Source organism: Trichechus manatus, unplaced genomic scaffold, assembly GCF_000243295.1.
Source record: "Trichechus manatus latirostris isolate Lorelei unplaced genomic scaffold, TriManLat1.0 scaffold00002, whole genome shotgun sequence".
Lineage (NCBI taxonomy): Eukaryota > Metazoa > Chordata > Mammalia > Sirenia > Trichechidae > Trichechus > Trichechus manatus.
The window spans coordinates 18,776,979-18,785,013 of record NW_004443938.1 but is presented as its reverse complement, the minus strand read 5'-3'; positions in this window follow the sequence as shown (position 1 = coordinate 18,785,013).

Sequence of the window (8,035 nt, the reverse complement as noted above, 5' to 3'; positions counted from 1 at the left end):
AAATTAGGAAAACACTTTAGATAAAGAAAAATTATATTATTACGGGTCTCGAACTTATTAAAATTAATTGAATAAGAAAAATCTCCTTTTTACTTTGGAGTCAACCCTATCTAGACCATTCTTTGTAAACTAGAAGATTGAGATAAAAGCTCTATTTTGTATAAAAATGTACAATAGAAAAAGGGTGACTTCACAAATAAATGGAGTTTTTCAATAAATTCATTCAAATCAAAGAATTAGTAAGTTACTTATTAAAATTATTAAGTTCTGAACAGAAGTAATGTGAATGTTGACACAATGTGAAGAATGTAACTAATATAACTGATCATTATATCTAGAAACTGTGGAATGGGAGAAGGTTATGTTGTGCTTATGTTCACCAAAAATAAAACTAAATAATAGTTTTAAAACATTAATTATATTCTTATTCCATTGTGTCCACCAAAATAATTCCAGAATTATTTAATTAATTTATTTATAAAGCAAACATGTTAAATACAGGCCATATTTAAATTAGAGGAAATTGAAATGAATGCTTAGCAAATTTATGAAAGGGAAGAGGAACACTTTCTAAGAAGCAAATGGATGGTATAAATTACCAAGGAAAATATTAATAACTTTGATTATTGTAAAAATTCTAAAATTCCATCCATCAAAAAAGTTATCCAGTTTTAAAGCTAACTTTGATTATTTAAAAAATTCTAAAGTCCCATTTATCAGAAAATGTATCCAGTTTGAAAGTAAGCAAAAAAAGAGATTGACATCTACAGTAAAATGGCAAATAAATGGCCAACATCTTTAAATTATGATACGGTCACACAAATAGATTTTAAAAACACTACGTTCTAAATACATGAACAAATAAAGGACCAAAACAGATAATTCACCCAAGAGAAAATTTAATTGATTAACAATTGAATGGTGAATTGGAAAATATCACTACTAATAAATTGCACATGTGCATTTAAACAATAACATTTTTATCTATCATATTAGCTGATCATTTCTAAGAATAAATTTCTTCATTGTTGGAAAATATACTAAGAAAGGATATTCTCACATATTCCTGGTGGCAAGGTAGATAGGAACTATCCTTTCGGAAGACAGTTTGATAAGACATATGAGAGTTTTGCATTAGACAGAGCATGACAACTTCTAGTGCCTGCCAGGGACACATTTCCTTTTAGAAGAGTGGTGATGGGCTTTTAAGGAGCCAAACCCTACTACACTGGCCATATGTGGCCAAAACAGGACATTGCATATCAAACAATGAGCAGCTGACCACGTTAAATCTTTTCTGCTTTGTGGTGAGAGGATTGGCATGAAAGGACAGAGTGGGAGAATCGCCAGCCGCAATACATTTGAGACACAGAGTGGAAAGGATATACTAGAGCTTCAGGGAACAGGAGCTGAAAAGCTGCAGCATCCTCTTGAGAAACTTCTGTTAAGATTATTTGTATATTTTTATGACTCCACCACCTGAAAGGAATTAACCACCAAATCAGTTCAAGGAGGAGATGATGAAAAATAGGCCCTTAGAGTGTATACACCGAGACTGTTCTTCCTTGGCTCAGGCAAGCAGGACCCCTGCTCAGGGCCCCAAGTCTCATAGGGCCCCATGCTTTTGAGTACCCTCCTTGAAATTCTAAATCATAATTCAGTACGTAGGACTACCCAGGGCTGGCAATGTATCTGGGCAGGGTACCCTGAGCCTAGACTAGGACCTGTTTGGACCCTTGCCCTGTGCGGATTTCTTTCCTTTGAGGTTTCTTTGACCCTCTATCCTATGTGTGGGGTCAACTACATGCCCAAGAGGCTCCATAACTTCTATCTATGGGGTATGCTGGGTCTTGATGATTGTTACCTAGTTCCAGGAGGGCAGCTTGGCAATGAGATCACTTTGGCTGGCTGGGGCATATTTCTTTCGTGGAATCGCACAAGATTGGGCCACCAGAATGGGGCTGACATGCTAATTCTGGGTGGCTGTTATTCAGGATGAAGAATCTTTATGTGCCTTAATTGGGCAATAAACAAATCCATAAGTACTTCTTGGCCTATTTAAATCTTCATAGTAAGATCACTATACCTCATGTGTGCCAATTAATTTTGTAAAACATTTTTAATAAAAAAAAATTATAGGAAAGGACCCTGCAAAAACGTTTGCTCAGGGTTTCACACACCCTAGAGGCATCCCTGTGCTAGAATAATGCAAGAAGACATCATAAGTTTGCCTAATCTGATTTGGGTAATAAGCAGTTCATGCTTTGTGGTGGTAAAACACTTGTCATCTCCAATCCTTGTCATAAAAGACATTGTGTTATACTGAAGAGCTTGGAGTAGTGGTAGTTATAGCTTTAGAGTGGTTCCAAGGGATGAAACTATGCAAGATGAACACATTTAATTAGATCTCTGTTACAGCCTTAGTAGAGTAAGAGAGTCGTGTAAATATATTAGAGTACAAGTGTACATGGTGGCTCTTATAAGACATTTTGGGGGAAATTATATATCCTAGTCCCAAGGTGCCTGGCCAGGGGGAGATAGAAATGTAGGGCTAGCATGTGTCACTGCAGCCAGAAATCCTTTCTCCTTGTAGCCTGTACTTTGAGACTACAGAAAGCCAGCTCCAGAAATGGACACATTTATGAATTGTAGGATTACTAGAGTACCAGGGACTCCATGATTAAAGAGGATCTTTATCCACAAAATCAGACTTTATAAGATAACCCCTGCTTAGGCTAAAATTGTTGTAGTTAGTTGCTGTTGAGTTAGCTCCCACTTATGACAACCGTATGTATAACAGAAGGAAATGTCGCCTGGTCTTGCAGCATCTTCATGATTATTGGTATGCCTGAGCATGGTTGAATTGGTATAAACCTGTAAACCCATTGCCGTCTATTCGATTCCAACCCATAGTGACCCTAGAGGACAGAGTAGAACTGCCCCATGGAGTTTCCAAGGAGCGGCTGGTGGATTTGAACTGCCGACATTTTGGTTAGCCGCTGTATCCCTTAACCACTGTGCCACCAGGGCTCCTGAGTTGGTATGTTTAAGCTAAAATTAAAATGAGATTACTGACTATAATGGGGGTAGGACGAAACAGGGATGGCTGCTCTTAAGTAACAGAAACCAAGCAGTCAAATCATCTTGGGACTCTGACAGTGAAGGTATGCAGGCTATGATAGAAGTAGTCTAAGATGATTATTCACAGATGAAGAGCAGACTGAGAACAAATATTGACAAATGTGTGACAAAGAGTTAATGCTCTTTACATAATGATCTCATAAGGTCAAAGAGAAAAAAAAATTGCAAGAGAGAAGTCAGAGAATTCACTGATGAAAATGAACATAAAGGATCCTAAATAGAAAACTCCATCTGCATTGAAAGTAAGGAAAACTTCAAACTTCTATTAAGAATCAGAAAGAATAGCAAGAAGATGCAGTAGAAGTTTTACAAAATTGACAAGGGATATCAAGAACAACTTGCACATTCCAGTTGAGGGACACACTGTGATAACGTGGAGACACAGTAGTGAAGTGAAGAGAACTCTGAGAGGTAATGTAAATACCCAGTCTGCATAGACAATAGCTGGAGATACGGATGGGCTGTGAGAAGGACTGGGCCCAGCCCCTAACCACATGCACGTAATCTGCCAATCAACAGATCTGACAGAGGTCGAGGAGAAATTATTCTACACGGCAGTGCCATGTTTTTCTCTATCAGGTTTTCTATCAGGGACTACTGAAGTCTGAAACAAGTTTTCTTTGTACCTTCAGAGAAATATATATACAGTCTGTTCTGCTACAACACTTATTTCTTTGATGCCAAGTACCTCATGAACCATTGGTAAACAGACAAATGGTATTGGTATAATGCAGAAGTCAAAAATCCTTTGGTTCATTTGGAATTTTTCCTGGTGCATCCCTAGTTTGAAGCAGTCAGGAATATACTTGCTCAGATTAAAAACTCTCAACTCAATAAGACCAGTGTGCTCTGTGATCCTCCCTCTGCTCTGTAGTCGGGAGTCTGCCCCCCACCTAAGAAAATTTAATGTGATTGTAGGACTTACCTCATTTGTTTTCCTTCCTTCAGGGATCATACTCTTGGGCTGCAATATGTGAAAACAGTTGTTTTATACATGTTGTCCAGCCTTATAGTTTGGTATTGCCAGAGAGTAAATCTTATCCCTTTCACTCCATTGTGACTGGAGGTGGAAGTTTCTATAAGGCTTTTTAAAAAATAAAATGAAAATATTACCCATGATGCAATGCTATAAACAATATTAAAAGTCAAATTATGAACTGTGAACAATATTTTCCATATATACGTATGTTATGGATGAAGGACATTAGGTAATTTTCACGACAATGATGACCAGTGTGTTTATGAAAATATACTCTTATGAAGTGTACTTCAGCTATATAAATTGAAAACTTGAATATTCTTTGAGTATTATAAATATTTACTCTGGGAAAATAATTCTAGTTGCTGCAAAATTTTTATATTATAACTTACCTCTTCAGGTGTCTGATGAATATTAAACCAAAATGAATAGGCAGCATACAAAAAATCAGTCTCCTAGCCTCAAGCCCAAACGGTCCAGTTACAGCTCCATTGGACTAAGAATGTACTATTGACTTAGAGGTTGCCCAGGAATCACTTGACCAATAAGATGAACAGGGATTTGGATTTACAGTTAGTCTAGCGCTTAGAGTGCAAATTTAAAGTGCTCAGTGTACTCCAAGCAAAATCAACCAGAAGCCCTGAAATGAGACACTGATCACATTATGGAATCATATAGATTAAGTTTCTGCAAATGCCTATATAGAACAATCTGATTACCTACAACAAAAGCATATATTAAACAGGAATTACATGGAAACTGTAGGAGCTAGAACCAGAAAATCATGTAGAAAGAAAAGATGAGGTGGCTACTCTAAATTTGGCCAAGGTGAATAAAGTAGGGGAGGTAAAGGGGAGCATATTACCAGAGGAAAAGACACAGATTGTCGGGGTGGGCAGACAGAGAAAAGGAGAATGTCATCTGGGTTCCTCATACCTATCTCACTCTCTGGTTGTCAGCCTTTCCTGAGATTTACTTTTATGCTGCTCCTAAATTTCATCTATAGTGATGAAAGTATTTTATTTGCTTGGCCAGCATATATTTCCTCACCTAACGCCTCAATGTCCTTAAGAAAACCACTCCATATTCATAGTCTTATTGTGACTGTCAAAGTTTCCAACCTGTACCTACCCCCTCCATTCCACTTATCAAAATGGAGAAAATTTCCCTCTTTCTATTCATACTCCGTTTTTGTTTTGAATCTCATTCTCTCTTAATAATTTTAGTACTTCAAATATCCCTTTTTCCTCCGGTATTAATAATACTTCTATTTTAGATTAGGATACCTAGAAAACGAGCTCTGAAATAGTGATTTGCCTGCAAGAAATTTTTTGGGAGTGCTCTCAGAAACAATATCTTTAAAGAAATGACAGAAGAGTGGAAGAATAATTGGGCATAGGGAGAGAGTAAAATGATCTGTACTTTCAACAGAGAACTTATAACCAGTCACATGGAGAGAGCTGGAAAGATTCTTCAGCATTATACATAACTGAGGCAAGGGATGAGGCGTTTGAACCCCAGAACTGACCAATCATTGGGATAGATAATTCCCAGTTAAGGCTATAATCTTGGGAGAGGCTGCTCTCCTGGGCTAATGGCAATTCCTGGAGAGGGACTCAGCTGAGAGCTATCAGCAACTATCATTCTCTAGAAGCTGGGGAAATGAATGCCTTGGTCCTAAAAGCAGCTCTGGGTAGCAGATCTACCACAAAGCATCTACTACAGTCCATCTTTGTGCTGCTCAGATCTACTTAATTCCTCTAGTGAGTTCATTCCATCTGTGACTAGCTTCTCCAGATTCTGATTGTACCCTTTTCCTAAGAGAAATTAGAAGAGGAAGATAGTACAGAAAACTATAACGGCCTTTAACGTAGCTGGTCTTCATACCAAAATTTATACTAATTTTCTTCCTCCTTTACTATGTATTCTGGATTTTCTTCACTCTTGGATAGCATCTTGGAATGAATTAGACTGTCATCCCTGAGGGATCAGAGCCATTGGACACCATATCCTTCTCAGGATGTAACTGCCCTATTTGTCCATTTGTCATTAAAATTGAACAAGAGAATACAAATGGATGCTTCAGTGCATCACTGGAGTGCCAAACATATCTTGTTAAAATTTTATGTAATCCCCTGCCTCAATTATTTAAGACGAGAACTTAATCCTCCTTATGATCATCATCTTGATGACCCCAGCTAGTAGTATTTTTTTTTCCTAGTTTTTGATGCCTTTTTTTGTTTTCTGATCTCATGGCCCAAAGTTAATGGACAGCGGCCATGGTTTAATGAGATGCTTAATATAGCCTCTAGTCAAAGTATTCTCTCTGTGACCAAAAAACTCTAGACTCACAGAGCACAAAGTTGCAGAGATGGTAAACCATTATCCCCCAAGTGGGTCACATAAAGTGAGTTAAAGTGAGAACATTCCACTTTCTTTAAATGTAATTACTGATGAGGTAGGATTTATGTCTTCCATTTTGCTAGTGGTTTTCTATACGTGTATTTTTTTTGCCCTTTTAGTCCTCCATCACTAACTTCTTTTGTGTTAAATATGCATTTTTTAGTAGAACATTTTAATTCCGTTATTGTTTCTTTAAGGTCCCTGGGTGGCGCAAGTGGTTTGCAATTAGCTGCTAACCTAAAGGTTTGTGGTTTGAACCCGCCCAGCAGCACTACAGAAGAAAGTCCTGGTAATCTGCTTCAGTAAAGATTACAGCCAAGAAACCCTGTGGAACAGTTCTACTCTGTAACACATGGAGCCGTCAGGAGTCAGCAGGGACTCGACAGCAACAGGTTTTTTTGTTGTTTATTTACTATGTGTTTGCGTTATTTTTTTAGAGTTTACCTTCAGGATTACAAATTCTGTACCGTATGTTCCAAGGTTTTCAGTTCTCCAACTCTTCAGAATAAATCTCCAACTTCATTAAGCATATTTTTTTCTGGACAAACATAGAATTTATTGTTTAAATCCCTTCCAAAGTGGTCTTGAAGTGACGAAACTTTTGTTTATGACAAACATCAAGGACGAATATTGTGCTTGTTGCAATTTCAGTTTTTATCTTCAGTCACTTCCTTTCACCTGCCTGGAAAGAAACACAGTCACACTGTTCTCTCTGGATGGAACTAGGACATGGAAGCTGTGTGTGGTGATATTTTTGTCCTCTACCACTAAGTGCATGCTTTTCTGTAGATTATTCCTCACAGAAATTCTCATTGGAAGAGGCACTTCAATAACATTTCCCACATGCTTTGGCCTTGTTCTCTTTTTTTGGAGGAAAATGTTTTATTCTATTAGGTTAATTTCACCCCAAGGTATCTGCATGGGTAGTCGGTCTGGCCTTTGACGTTATCTTCCTGGATGATCTCTGATCGCTCACTCAGGCATTTGTAGACACCCGGTCTCATTGAATCTTGCGCTATCTTCACCAAATCAAATCTGTAAAGTTCACTTGCAATTTATTGTATTGTTTTTGAGTCATCTTGACATTTTGACTTCGTAAGTGTAAACTGAAAACTGCATTTACTGGAAATTTGTTTTAAAAATAAAACAACATATGCCAGATCCCTGATCTACGGATGCTTTAGAAAATTAGGCAATGCTTATGAGGTAATGCTGCTGAATGAATTTTTTTATTTTTATTTTTATTGTAGTTCAGGTGAAGGCTTACAGAACAAATAGTTTCTCATGAAACAGTAGTACACATACGTTTTATGACATTGGTTAACAACCCCACAACATGTCAACCCTCTCCCTTCTCGACCTTATTTTTGGTGAAAATATACATAGCCAAAGATACACCATTTCAAAAATTTCTACATGCACAGTTCAGTGACATCGACTACGCTCTTCTGATTGTGCTGCTATTCTCACTTTAGACGAAGGCTTACAGAACAAAATAGTTTCTCATTTAAC